The sequence below is a fragment of the Rhamphochromis sp. 'chilingali' genome, assembly GCF_963969265.1.
Source record: "Rhamphochromis sp. 'chilingali' genome assembly, chromosome: 8".
Classification (NCBI taxonomy): Eukaryota; Metazoa; Chordata; class Actinopteri; order Cichliformes; family Cichlidae; genus Rhamphochromis; species Rhamphochromis sp. 'chilingali'.
Window position 1 is genome coordinate 30,374,361 of NC_137935.1, and position 15,273 is coordinate 30,389,633.

Genomic DNA, 15,273 nt, shown 5'->3' on the forward strand with positions numbered 1-15,273 from the left:
TAGAAAGACCTCTAGCAGTAACTTGAAGTACCTTGAAGATTTCCGTGTGACTCTCAGTATCGTTCATCATTGTGGGAGAATTTTAGCTTGCTTTTCTTTAAGATGTTCAGCTACATTAAGTTCAGTTCTTGATGTTTGTGGGCATTCCTTCATGCACAGCTTTCATAAGGTCCAGCCACAGCATTTTAGCTTTGTACTCTGAACTAAGCCATTGATTCTTTTCTTTTTGAGACATTTTTTGTAGATTTGCTGCTGTGCTTTGAATCATTGTCCTGTTGCATGGTTCAGTTTATACCAGGCTTTAGATTTCACACAGATGGCCTCATATTTGACTTTAGTCATATAGAGGAATTCTTGGTCTACTCAATAACTGCAAAGTGCCCAGGTAGATCCTGTGGTTGCAAAACAAGACCAAAATCATCACCCCTCCACCTGCTTGACAGTTTGTATGAGGTGTTTGTCCAATATGCCGTGTTTGGTTTTTGTCAAATATACCTCTGTGCATTATGACCAAACATCTTTTCTTTGGTCCCAAAAGGACAGAAGTCTTGTGGTTTGCTCAGATGTACCTTTGCTAACCTAAGCCATGTTCTTTCTGGAGAGAAGCTTTTTGCCTGACAACCCTTCCAAAGGCACACTTGCTCAGTCATTTTTTAAATTATACTGTCGGGAATTTTAACATGCTAACGGAGACCTGTAGAGTGTGAGATGTAGCTCTTAGGTTTGTTTGGGCCACTTCATAGAATTTACCCGCAAACAGTCTAAACTGAGGTGCAGGGGGTGGAATTTCTTTGTGATGGTTCTGAAGTGCTGTCACTAGTCATTAACTTGCATTTCCACAGCAATTATCAGTACTGTTAAAAAAAAAAAAAAAAAAAAAAAGCTCTATTTTTTGTGCAGCAACTGGCAGAAGTTTCTGTATTTTTTTTTTTTTTGAGTCAGTTCCATTTAAAATGGGAATTTGCCTGGGCCAAGTCAATAGTTTTCTTTTATAAGCGCAAATATATGAAGCATAATTTTCCACCACATTTCATTTTGGTTTTTCAAATAACCCACAATGTTTTTCTTACCTCTGCAGTCCAGAATGAGATGTTCAGACGGCTGCCTGCTTGTTATTGTAATTTTGTTTTTCCACTGTGCTTTATTTAAAAAATGAATGACTAAATGTTCCTGAAAAGTTTTCTCAACGACTAAGACGCAGTTATTATTCTTCTGTTGACCACTGAGCTTACAAATGCACAGTAAAACAACAGAATTGCAACATACAGATTTTAGTCACAAGTAATTAGAAAAATGATGGATGGAATATACAGAAAGGCAGTGTGATTGCATTGCTTACAGTTTGACCAACAGGCACGTCTCTTTGGGAAGCAGCAGGCTCATTTTTCTGACTGTAACAGAAACCTGATTTTTCTTATGTAGTTGATTAATTAAACTTGTGTTGTTTTCAACTCTGTGCACATTATGTTGAACACAGTCCTGTCTCTTGTGAGTCTACAATACAAATGAGTAGCTTAAAACAAGAGGTGAATATAAATTAATAAAATCTACCATGAGGTCTGGTTTTCTAGGCCCGCAGACGGAAACAGTGAAAAACAAATGGTTATGAGCATAGTACAAGGAAAAATAACAGCACCGCCTTTGTATGTTTAATTTAAAAGTGACAAACCACTGATGACTTACTGGTTCATTTCTGCCTTGTTACATAAACTGCGCTGGGTCTTCTTGCATAAGCGGCTTATTAAAAAGAAGCTGCTTAAAATGGTAGATATACTGGAGTAGAGAGTTAGAGGTGATTAATCAGTGTCGGGTCTAGTGTTGCTTCAATAAAATAAAAAAAATCACAAATACTGCACAACTGGATGATGCCGTTTTTTTACAGTCAGGTACACCAAGGAAATTACAAGGCTAATATGAATGGGGTTTCACCACCAACCTAAAAGATAAAAAACAAGACCAGAAATATCTCTGCATCTTAAGATAGGCAGCTAGTTTGAAGAAAAAAAGAGAAAAGCCATGCACACCTACTTTTCTCATGAGAGCTAGAGGGATTTCTGTTTCCATATCTCAAAGATGTTTCATCATTCTGCTTGAGACAGACTGCATCTTCAGTTTAACGGTGCCTGGTTTAATATTGACAGGCTCCACGAAAAACAAAAAAACTCACCCTCATACTTCCCACGTCTAAACCTGTACTCCTCTTACACATGGATGACATATCTCATGTCATCTTTTACTTGAGTATGTGATGCATTGATGAATACACTCAAAAAGGGCCAATTTGCAGTAAAAGTACGCATTGCTTTAAAATAACTATTAATATCGGTATCTTTTATAATAGTTGACTTGCTGTCTGTCCATAGTGTTTCCATTCAAAAACACCTAATGGACCTTAAAGCCACATAGTTAATGATAATATTGTTAATAATGTTTATATTACATAAGTTAAGCTCCCAGCAGTTTTTATATACTGTACTGGTATATGTCAAACTCCACAAATGTCCTCCTGTTGGACATTCTCTCAAACCTGCAAATGGATTGTGCTTGATCAACGATGACCAGAGGTGGCAAAAGTACAGAATTGCTTTACTTAAGTAAAAGTACAGATACCTCTTTTTAAAAAGTACTTCAGTAAAAGCTGAAGTACTGAAGCAACTTCTTTACTCAAGGAAAAGTACAGGCTTAGAAATGTACTAGCTCCTTGAAGAAAAATTCTGCTAACCGTTTTTGTACCAAGGAACTGAACTTTGTGCTGTATTATTATAATAATAAAATTATATCACATGAGAATACAAATATCCCTCAAATCTAAATTCTAATTCTTTTTTTTTTTTTGCCTGTCCCGTTTAAATTCTAATTCTAATGAAAGTATTTAGTTTCAATCTGGTATATAGGACACATGCAGTGAAAGATAATTTAAAAAATAAATACTTTCTGTTGTCTACATGGCAGAGGGTGACTTTGCCTCCAAATTTAAACATTAAAATGAGTACAGTCAGGGGTTACAGTGGGATTCGGCAGTTTGGAGAACCCTAAGAACTGTGTAGTGGCATGGGGAAAAGATTCACAGCTCACAATCATTTCTGATGTGAGCTTCAGTAGATTTTCTTTGTGGATTTACACAACTGAACTCAACAAGTTGTATGCGGTTTGACAAGCTATCCTGGCTGATGTCCATCCCCTATACTGTCTTGATATTAGAAAGTATGTAGTTGGTTTAATGTTGAAATTCAGTTAACGAATCTAAGCATCATCAGTAACCTACATCTGACCATGAGCGCCACAGTCACTGTGCAAATCAAATCAAATCAAATCACTTTTATTGTCACATCACATGTGCAGGCACACTGGCACAGCACATGCGAGTGAAATTCTTGTGTGCGAGCCCCACAAGCAACAGAGATGTGCAAACACAACAACACAAATGAGCAAAATACAAGAATGGCCAACCTGAAACTAATAAATATATGTACAATATATAATAGTGTATGCATTTCTGGATGTGTATACTAAATATTTTCCTACGTGTGTGTGTGTGTGTGTGTGTGTGTGTGTGTGTGTGTGTGTACACATTTTTACAAATTAAATAGTAAAAATAATAATAATAATAATAATAATAATAATAATAATAATAATAATAATAACAATAATAATAATAATAAAATATATAAAATATACAGAGTTGAATATGTGCAAAACAAGTGGCATTTATATACAGTGTGGAGTGCATAATGTTGAAGTTCCAGTAGTGAAGCTGAGGTGTCTATGACGTGTTCAGCAGTCTGATGGCCTGATGGAAAAAGCTGTCTCTCAGTCTGCTGGTACGGGACCGGATGCTGCAGAACCTCCTTCCTGATGGAAGCAGTCTGAACAGTTTATGGCTGGGGTGACTGGAGTCCTTGATGATCCTCCCCGCTTTCCTCAGGCAGCGCTTCCTGTAGATGTCTTGGAGGGAGGGAAGCTCACCTCCAATTATCCGTTCAGAGCACCGCACTACTCGCTGGAGAGCTTTGCAGTTGTAGGCGGTGCTGTTGCCATACCAGGTGGTGATGCATCCAGTGAGGATGCTCTCAATGGCACAGTGATAGAAGGTCCTGAGGATGCGGGGGCTCATGCCGAATCTTTTCAGTCTCCTGAGAAAGAAGAGGCGCTGCTGCGCCTTCTTCACTGTTTTGTTTGTGTGTACTGACCACGTAAGATCCTCAGCCAGATGTACTCACCGTTGATGGTGATGGGGGTGTGTACTTCTCTGCACCTCCGGAAGTCCACTATCAACTCCTTTGTCTTTGCGACGTTGAGGGTGAGATGGTTGTCTTGACACCAGTGGGTCAGGGCGCTGACCTCCTCCCTGTAAGCCGTCTCATCACCATTGGTGATAAGACCCACCACTGTAGTGTCGTCCGCAAACTTCACAATGATGTTGGAGCTGTTAGTGGCTGTGCAGTCGTAGGTGTAGAGTGAGTACAGGAGAGGGCTCAGTACACACCCCTGTGGAGCACCAGTGTTCAGTGTGATGGGGGATGAGGTGATGCTGCCCAGTCTGACCACCTGGCGTCTGTCAGACAGGAAGCTAAGGATCCAGCTGCAGAGGGAGCTGCTCAGTCCTAGATCCTGCAGTTTCCTGTCCAGCTTCGAGGGAACGATGGTATTGAATGCTGAGCTGTAATCTACAAACAGCATTCTCACATACGTGTCTCTCTTCTCCAGGTGTGACAGGGCAGTGTGTAGTGTCAGGGCTATGGCATCATCAGTGGACCTGTTGTGGCGGTATGCAAACTGTAGAGGGTCCAGTGAGTCGGGTAGTGCAGAGCAGATGAAGTCCCTGACCAGCTTCTCGAAGCATTTGCTTACGATGGGGGTCAGGGCTACAGGTCGCCAGTCGTTCAATGAGGAGATGGTGGAGGATTTGGGTACAGGGACGACGGTGGCCATTTTGAAGCAGGCTGGGACTACAGACAGAGAGAGGGAAAGGTTGAAGATGTGTGTGAACACTCCAGCCAGCTGAGCCGCGCATGACTTGAGGACGCGGCCGGGAATCCCGTCCGGACCAGTAGCTTTGCGCGCGTTCACCTTCCTGAAGCACCAGTCCAACTCAGTGCTTTGCTGTGAATTCACCACAGCACTGCAAACTAACCTGTTTATCTTGGACTAAACTACCCACTGTTTTCATGCAACATTTGAATAGCACAAAGTTAGTATAGCTCAGTTTATTTTGCCCAGTGATTCACAATATGAAAATACATAATTTCTCAAAACACATCATGTACAAACCCAGTACATGATTGATGTATACATGTATAAATGATGAAATTACATGCAAGCTTTAAATCTGCAGTTCATCAAGCATCACTGAGCAGCCCTTCTCTTTAAATCTGCAACTTTATGCTTCAATGTTTCTCTCCAGTCAGATGCCCTCTTGCTGCCTTTTATGTCACTGTTCATCAGCTTAACATCAGGGTAACTTTTTTAAATGACTGGTCAAATTAATTAGAACAAATTAAACTTTGACGTTTTAATGAGTGACGTCTTTGCTCTCTGTGTTTATAAAGCAGGGACAAAGCAAGGGGGAGACGTATGCTTGATTCGTCTCTTCACAGCCGCTTTAATGAAGCACATAATCTCACAGCACTATTAGGATGTATGAACTGCCATGTTGGAGTCAAATAAGCTACACATTTATTTTTTAAATAGTAAATAGCTCTGTCAGTAATTGGCACAGTTAAAATGAACTGCTCACTTACTCTTTCTTAATTTCCAATTGTGCCTCTGCTGATCTTGCATTATTTTGCTGTCTCTATAAGTTTGTGCTTTAGTGTCAGTTTGTAGAGCTAGCTAAACAATGTAGCAGCATTCGGTAACATTCTAATAATAATCCTCACCGCCTCAGAACTTTTAAGTTTACATTTAAAAAAACAATCTAGTTGATCAATGTTTAGCACTGTCACTTCACAGCAAGAAGGTCAATTCATTTGAATCTCAGCTGGAGCTTTTCTTCATCATCTGGCCCTGTAGCGGATAAGTGGAAGGAAATGGATGGAGATGTTCACAGAAGACAGACTTGTATTTTCACCCACATTTTACTAACGTTCACAGCTTCAATTATTTGATTACAGGTCATTAATCATCTCTGATGAAAACAGAAAATTGGCAGTAATCAGTTGGAAAGCAGTCATCTAATCAACAAGTTCAAAAGACTGGTCACCAAATTACATGCTGAGTCTATTATTATCAATTAACTTATAGCAGCTGCGCTGAATAGAAATGGGTTTTACATTGAATGGGGGATGCAGCGAGACACAGGGGGACTTGATCTAATATAAAACTAATGTTTCAGTGGAACTGCTAATAGCAGCTGAACTTTTTAATTGTGCCATCCGTGTTTTTCATTTGGAGCTGAACGTGTATAGCTAATGTGCAAACACCTGGAGCTGGATGGATAAACAATGAATACTCATGAAAACCTTTATGCCTTTCTCTAAACATAACCTGGTAAAGAGGGAAGAATGTGCAGACCCTATTCAAAGATGATGTCTGGCATGTACCCACATTGTGAATAGCTGATGTGGGATATAACTAGAGATGGCACGATACCACTTTTTTATGACCGATACCGATATCATAAATTTTGATATCTGCCGATACCGATAGGAATCCGATATAGTGTGTTTTTTAATCAATAAAACTCTTTTTTAAAATATCTTGCTACATTTTGTATAAGTTCATACTCAAGTTTAAATAAACAACAACACTAAAGCTATACTGCTATACCTGTATGTAAAAAATAAAACAAAATATTTCATAGTTCAGCAATACTGATCAATCTAATAAACTTAAACGTACTCCATCCTCCCTATTCTGGTATTTTAAAGAGTACTTAGCAGAAATATTAACCAACCTAACTAATAGGGTTGCAAACTCCCAGCAAAAAAAATAGGGAACCACCCTCCACCTCATGATGCTTAATCGACGTAATCAACTTTAATTTGATGCAGTGTGGGAAAAAATGCACAGAAATCAATTATTTTTCAAGAAATATTAAATAGATTCAACATCTTTCTTCGACAGATTTGCAGACTGCACAGATGGTATCTTCCCAAAGGAAAAGGTAGTATAGCTTACTAGGGTAAATGGTAAATGGTAAATGGCCTGTATTTATAAAGGGTATATTAGACTTAACAGTTACTATATACAGTAATGGACTTCTATACATCAGATTAAAATTTGGGTGTAAGATTCAGATAATTATTTAATAAAAGCTAGACATTTTAAATGAGAATAAGAAAGAAAAGTATGTCTTTGTGCCCCCTTTTCCCTGTTAATGCCCTATCGGCCTCCCTGGCTAAACTTTGCTAGATCCGCCCCTGCACAGTTACCAGCCGTCAGCTGCGTAGAAAAAGATCCTGGTGCAGAAAGTAATATTAAATAAATTCTAACAACAGCTTATCAAGGTTAAACGTGCTGCTGTTGTTCAGCCACTGGTTTCCTCTTTCTGGTGCAAAGTGAGCGATAAACAAAGAAGAGAGACGGACTCCCGACAGAAAAGCCGATCAGCTGATCATTAAGCAGTTTCATGATTGAAGTAGCAGCAAGAAGAGGGAGGGAGAGAGAAGAGGCAGTCGCTCCATATATCAGTTGTTAAGCTTAACGTGGGAATGCTTTACAAACATTCAGAGATGAACTTACACACTTGCTTTACTTCTCTCTGGGATAACTTCCTCGGAGATGAAATGCTGGTTTGGTAGCGAGACTACAAATACACACAGCCTATCACCTGACGCATACTGCTCCAACGTGCTACGGTTATGAGCCGACTTACGCCGTGTCGCAAGTTTTGTGAGGTGCTTTTCTGATATTCAATGGATTGGATTACATTTTATTTCTCTCTGATATCCGATCCAGTGATTTAGGTCAGTATCGGACCAATACCGATACGTATTATCGGATCGGTCCATCTCTAGATATAACTATAAAAAAGGTATAATTTTATCTGTGTTGCATGCATGTCTGCAATTCCTGTACTGTAAATTTCTTAAAACTGTTTTTGGAAAACCTATAACTCATTCTATTAATTTGGTGAAGTAAAATGCTAAAAGAAAGGGGAAGGGGGAGGCATTGAGTAGGTATTATTGTGTTATTTCACAGACAGTTTTACCCTTTGAAATGTATTTGATATACACAGGTACAAATGCACACATATACACAATATTAAAGTAACTAGCAAAACGAGACAAAGGTCCTTCGGTCTTGTTGATTGTTTTCTGTTTCAACATGCAATTTGCAGTCAGTGCCAAGTCCATGTTGGATTCTGAATCAGTATAAGTGAACTCTGTGACACAATAGAAGGCAGAATGAATGTAAGTCAGTAAATAAATAGAGAAAGTGTGCTTTTTTGTGGAGGGGAGGAATGTGTGTAATATGTTCGAAAGGTTAAAAGTTGACCTTTAATCAGTCTTTAATATTGGAAGAACAGCACAGAGCACCGACTGGCCTTTGGGAGCTCCAGCTGGTATTAAGTGAAACCAAATGGCAACCCCTTTGTGACTTGAGATGCAAAAGGTCCACTATCACACAATCAGATGGCTAATCAGGTTTACAAGAAAGGTATGCAACACTGTGAGACCAGACTTGGATTGAAGTCAGAAATATTAGGCTGTCCAAATATTTAGTTGGCACTTGGTTTTTGGATTAATTATTGATACACATAACTTGTCATTGGTTTAGCTGCACGGCACATGGCACTTTCCTTTTGGGTACCATCAGTGCCAACTTTAAAATTGTTGTGATTATGAAGTAGACTGGAATTGGTTAATTGAAAATTTATATTTAATCAGTAAACATTGCACCTCTTCAAACCTCTTGCTCATTTCTGTCTGTAACAGTACAATAATAAGCTATCACAAACATACAACCACACATTTCTTTGTAAACACATGGAATCTGTGGCAAGATCTGAAAACTGCTGTTCACAAACGCTGTCCATCTAATCTGACTGAGCTGGAGCTGTTTTGCAAAGAAGAATGGGCAAGGATTTCAGTCTCTCGATGTGCAAAGCTGGTAGAGACATACCCTAAAAGACTGGCAGCTGTAATTGCACCAAAAGGTGGTTCTACAAAGTATTGACTCAGGGGGCTGAATAATTACACACACCCCACTTTGCAGTTATTTATTTGTAAAAAATGTTTGGAATCATGTATGATTTTCGTTCCACTTCTCACGTGTACACCACTTTGTGTTGGTCTCTCACGTGGAATTCCAATAAAATTGATTCATGTTTGTGGCTGTAATGTAACAAGATGTGGAAAAGTTCAAGGGGGCCGAATACTTTTGCAAGCCACTGTATATATTGTGTCCATTTATGAAGCTTTGTGTTGACTATTTTTAACCATAACAAGTATATATTTCCAGAGATCTATTCAACCAGAGATTTTACAGTGAAGAAAATAATTGTTTGCTCCCATACTACATTTTTTATGTTTGCTCACTTAAAAAGAAATGAACAGACTCTATTTTTATGGTAGTTACATCTAAATCAAAAGAGACAAAATATTGAACAATGAAGTACATGTATTTATGAGTATGGAGGAGATGTTGCTGTTCATAGAGCATTTATGGGTTGACTTTTGTAAAATGAAACTGGTGTGTGAGTAACTGTCTTCTCTTAAAAGTATTCTGTTATTTTCCATAGGCAAAGGATATTTCAGTTATCTTCTATGGAAGCGCTGAAATTGAGAATTACACTTGAAATATGACCCTATGCCTTTGCCGAACATGTCAGGAGCTGCAGTTACTGTAAATCACTACACTTTCTCAATTTCACATCCTCTGAAAGGTCATGTACTAACATTTGTTGGCTGAAAGTCATTACAGAATGCTGTGCAGCTATTCCAGCAAGTTGTACAACAAACACTGAGGCTATGAGGGTTTTTTCACTTTGTTAAAAAATGTTTTCATGATAAGTTTTCTGTTCCAATGTAGTGGGTCAAGACTTTTAGTTTGCGTGGTGTTCTTGTTTTTTGCTTTTTTGAACTAAGCATAACAAATTATTCTTAACCCAGGGTCTAAGAATCCTATGGAGGATTTCTAATGCCTTATATAATACAGCACATTTTATGTCATATCTGGCAAAAATCACATACAAGTTGATGGAAACAAAATCCAACACATTTAAGAACAAATGCAACAAAAATGCCTATATCTTTTATTTATTACCATGTTTCAAGATCCAGTTTGTGCATTTGACTGAGCTCCAGTCTTTTACATGATTCACTCTGTAAGTGTTCACCATCTCCTGAGTATCATTACAATCACAGAGCAACAGTAGCCCACTGTTCCACCTACTCTTTCATCATCCAGCAAGGGCTGCAAAGAGGCTTCACCTCAGTGGAGGAAAACTGAAGAAAATATGTGCTCATTTCAACAAAAATCAAAATGAACCTTTTTTTTTCATTATTATGTTTCCCACTTAACTAAATCAAAAAAAGAAAAAAATCTCATCATTCTTCTTTGTAACGTCTGAGATTAATTTTGTGCTTCAAATCAGATTTTATCTGTAGTTAACTTGATGGAGCAGCAATAAGTTTTGGAATGATGAACCGTCATTAGTCAGTTTTCTCATCAGTGTAAGAGGGTGATTTATTGGTCAGATGGCACATTCAGATTACACTTTCATATATTATTTTAAATAGTTTGTGGGTAACTGTGCAATTACTCTAATTAGCAAATGTTTATTTTTTTCATTGCATTTTGTGAGAATTTAGTTTGTTCATGGTTTCCATGCAGGTGTGCTTCCTTATATTATGACAAGGGTTTTTTCTGTACAATAATGTGGAACTATGAAGATAAATAAAATCAAGAAAATTGTCAAATTCTCCCCAGACCTCCATGCTCCTTAAATGTGGTGTACCAATGTTTATCCAAGACACATCTATGAGCTTATCAGCAGCAGATGTGTTAAAAAATACATAAATGAAATGTGAGGAAAGAAGGTGTGGCAGCCATACGTCTTTAGATATCCTTGAGGATGGAATTGTGTAGATCCCTTGTTTTTGGGGTCCTTTCTTGAAGGGAAATTCCATTGCTGATAGATGAGCATTTCTATTCGTAAATGAATGTCAAACTCAATTAAAGTGAGCAGTGTTTGTAGAAGTGGTCAGAGAAGAAAGAAAGTTGTTTTTTCTGTATTCCTTCTTGCTGAATCTTTCTCTGCTAAAGGCAAGGAAGCACCTATCTGTTGAACTTTGGGAAATTGGTTTCCTCCATCTATCATTGTTGTTTGTTTGTGGCTAGTGAAGGGCTCCGTCCATATCTTTTAATTTACTTCCACATTTAATGAGAACTTTAAAAACAATCAATGAGTATGCAAGAGGGGATTCAAGATAGATATACCAAGCAATAAAGAAAAAAAGAAAAGAGTAAATCTCCACTTTAGTCTGCCTAAAGGTAAAAGAAAAACTTTCTTTCTTCCTATGAGTGGTCTTTTTTGTTACAAATCTTTACCTTTGCTACAAAAAAATCTATGTTTAAATAAGTATACTGGGTACAATGCTACTTAGTCAGATTGTGTTTGAGTGTAAACGATGAACTAATGTAAGCCTGCCTTCAATATGAATCTAAATAAGTGTGCGAGATGATTTATAGATTCATGAAGAGCATCATAGCCACTTAGTGAAGTTCATGGTTTATCTGCCTGAAACATATGTACAGGCCTACAGTATTTTTCAATGTCGACAAACAGAGGACACCGGAGGACACGGTCTACTCAAAATTACATTCCCACACAACTGCATTCTTAATGATGTTTGGAGTAAAAACTATTTTTCACTGTAACCTTGAAACCAGCTTTGTACTCATGCAAGAATTCCACTTCAGCGGAGTCAGTAGCATGTATTAGTTAGTAGCAAGGAGGAAATGGAGTAGGCCTAACAGACCAGAAGTATAGTCATCCAGTTCTGACGGTTGTCTTTGAACCTTTATACATTTGCACCAGTTTATTGGCTGAGGTGTGGATAGTGCAGTCTTGAAAGAGCTCCCAAATTAGGCTTGACTTTTCTACAAGCTAACTTGTAAAGATTGTGCGTATCCCCAGTTGCTGTTAGCAACAAATAAAATTTTGTCAATGGTGGAAATGGTTTTGTGGGAGCAAAGAGCTAATTTGAGGAATTTGAATGGGATAATACTTGTGTACTTGAAACGTCTTTTGGACTTTGAACACACCATGTGCTGCTACATTAATTATTGTCATTATCATTGATGTTATTATAATGCAATTGTCCAGATTCTTTTACAGTAATCAGGCATTACCTATTGTTATTATTATTACTATTGTTATTGTTGTTGTTGTTGTTGTTCTCTTTGAGCTGAAGTAGGGATCTATCTGTTGGGCATCTTTCATCAAGTTCATCATACTATCATACTGAAAGTGTCACTTTCTGTTGAGAATGATCTTTAACCTTGTTGAAAAAAACTGCTAGGAAATCTCTGTACTTCATGTCTTTTAAACTGTCGGATTGTTTAGAGTAACTGAATCACGCAGCTCTACTGTGGCTTTGATTTGTCTGATACATAAATCTGTTGACACTTGATTTATGCGTCTGATACAATTTGGCAGCACTGAGAACAGGAAATGAATCAGTGTGTTCAAATAAATACAGGACTTAGCCCTTGTCTTGTGTGTTCTTTGAGCCAGTGGACATTTTCTCCACAGATACATACAGATAAATACAAAGTGTCTCACTCTGGCTCATAAATAAGACCCATGAATCATAAAACAATAACAGCACAAGCTTGTTCCTTAAGCTTTCATTGTAGATTTGTTTTCCCCTGCAGCGTTGATGAAGCTGTGTTTCTATTTCTCCTCTCCTCTGTCAGACAGATTGTAAATAATGCTTGCTGTTGAGCTTTTTAGCTGGACAGTAGGGTGGCTGTAGCTCAGGTGGCAGAGCAGGTCAGCCACTAATCAGAAGGTCGGCGGTTCGATCCCAGGCTGCACCCTGGCTGCATGCCAAATATCCTTGGGCAAGATACTAACCCCGTGTTTGCCTACTGGTGGTGGTCAGAGGGCCCGGTGGCGCCTGTGTCCGGCAGCCTCGCCTCTGTCAGTGTGCCCCAGGGCAGCTGTGGCTACAATGTAGCTTGCTATCGCCAGTGTGTGAATGTGTGTGTGAATGGGTGGATGACTGAATGTAGTGTAAAGTGCTTTGGGGTCCTATGGACTAGAAAAGCGCTATACAAATGCAGGCCATTTACCAATTAGACTTTAATTAGATACATACAACAACTCCCAGTACTGCACTCTCTCTTTCTCTTACACACTTTTACATGATATACTGGGAAGTCTCAGGGTCTGCTGCTCTGATGGTAAAATTCATCAAAATTGGTCTCAGTGGAAGGGTGGAAGCCATTCATAGGGAAGGTGTGCCAAATAAGATGAGAAGAACTGGACTAAAAATCAGTGGCAACATATCTTATGGACTGATGAATCCAAATTTGAAATGTATGGTCTCTTCCATCAGTATGTACAGAGAAGATAAGATAAGATAAGATAACCTTTATTAGTCCCACACGTGGGAAATTTGTAAGATCAGGAGAGAGATACAACAATGAGTGTCTACATGGTGGAAGCTTTGTCAGCGTTTTTCATTTCAGCCAGTTTTGGGAATCTTGTTAAAAAGTTACGGATTTGTGAAAAACTACCTTCACATTTTAACCATACTACTATCTCAAAAACATATGATTAGCAGGGGCTTAATTTTTCAATATGACAATGATCACAAACACACTGCCAATTCAGCAAAAGCAAGCCTTGATAGAAAAACACACAATGGAATACCATCAGTCCTGAAAGGGCCTCCCCAGAGCCCGGACGTCAACATTATTGAAGAAGTGTGGGATCATCCTGACAGAGAATGAAACCCAGGGTTTAATAAGAATATTTTCTTCTGCCTGCTCCTTTTCACACATGGTTGCAGTGCTTTACTGATAGAAAGTGTGGTTGGTTTGTCTGAAATAACTAACTGTGGAAACTGTTGTACCAAGTGTGAAATAAATAAATAAATGAAATGAAATGAAATGACAGAGAATGGAACAAAAGATCTAAAGAAGAGCTTTTGAAGTGTCCTTCAAGAAGCCTACTTACTTAAAGAAATAATATAAAAGCTTGCCAAAGAAGTTCAGGCTGTGTTCAAAAATGAAGGTGACCATATTCAATTTTGAATTTCAAGCTTGTTAGAAATGTGAAAAATGTAAAATTTCCAAGTTTTGTTTTCAATGTCAAGTCCAAAATAACTCTTACCTGCGTTATTGCAGCTTTCTGAGGAATAAGAAAAATTGTATTTTAGAATAAAATGAAAAGGTTCTTTTTTAGGTTTAGAGTCATTTAATGAAGGGTCAAGTATCTAAGTGGATTCTAAGAACTACTAGACTCTCTATCACCAATGTGCAGATGTGGTACAAAAATTAATAAATTAATGTCTGATAAATAAATGGATAACAGCAACAATGCAAACAATCTGCTGCCATGTAATGCTAGCTTAAAATCACTGCTCACAATAAAGTGTGTCAGTACCAGTGCATATAGATTACCAAAGTTGTGAGCATACATTTTAAAATAACCTGCCTCTTTTTTCTGAATAATTTACAGTTGACTCAGGTTAACGCCTTTTTTACCTTTTACTTAAAATTATAATGTTAAGTAGAGAAACAATCCAATCCGGTCGTTAAGTGATGATGTGACGAATCCTACTTCCGGGCCTAAAGTAGTCTGCGTTTAATATGGCTTTTGTGTTGTTAACATGTTTAATGTTTTGTATTTTCTTCTATTTAATCTCAAAAAGCTCCTAAAACAGTCAGTGATCACTGTTGACCTCCCCCGGCTTTTATTACTGCTAATCATTTATTTAAGCTCAGTTTTTAAAACCTTAGGATGTAACTACAGCCCAGCCCATGCAGCGGTATATGAATGACTAACCTTGTATTGTGGATGGATTATCTCAGTTGTTCTCCTGGCTGAAGTTTGGTCCTTTTACAGCATCCTGCCATGCGATTACATTTGTTCCTGACCACCGAGAACACTCACGTTAACTTTTATTGAGTGGAAAAAAAGTTAGCTTGTTTATATTATGCTAACATAGCTGTGTCGCTAGCGGTCACGTAGCACATCATTATATACCAGCTAGCCAAACTTCAGTAACCCTACAAACGTCACTGCTGTTTAGTTTTCTGTCTTCATTTATGTTGGAAGTGATAACAGAGCTCTACGTTTTAATTTGTTTCCTG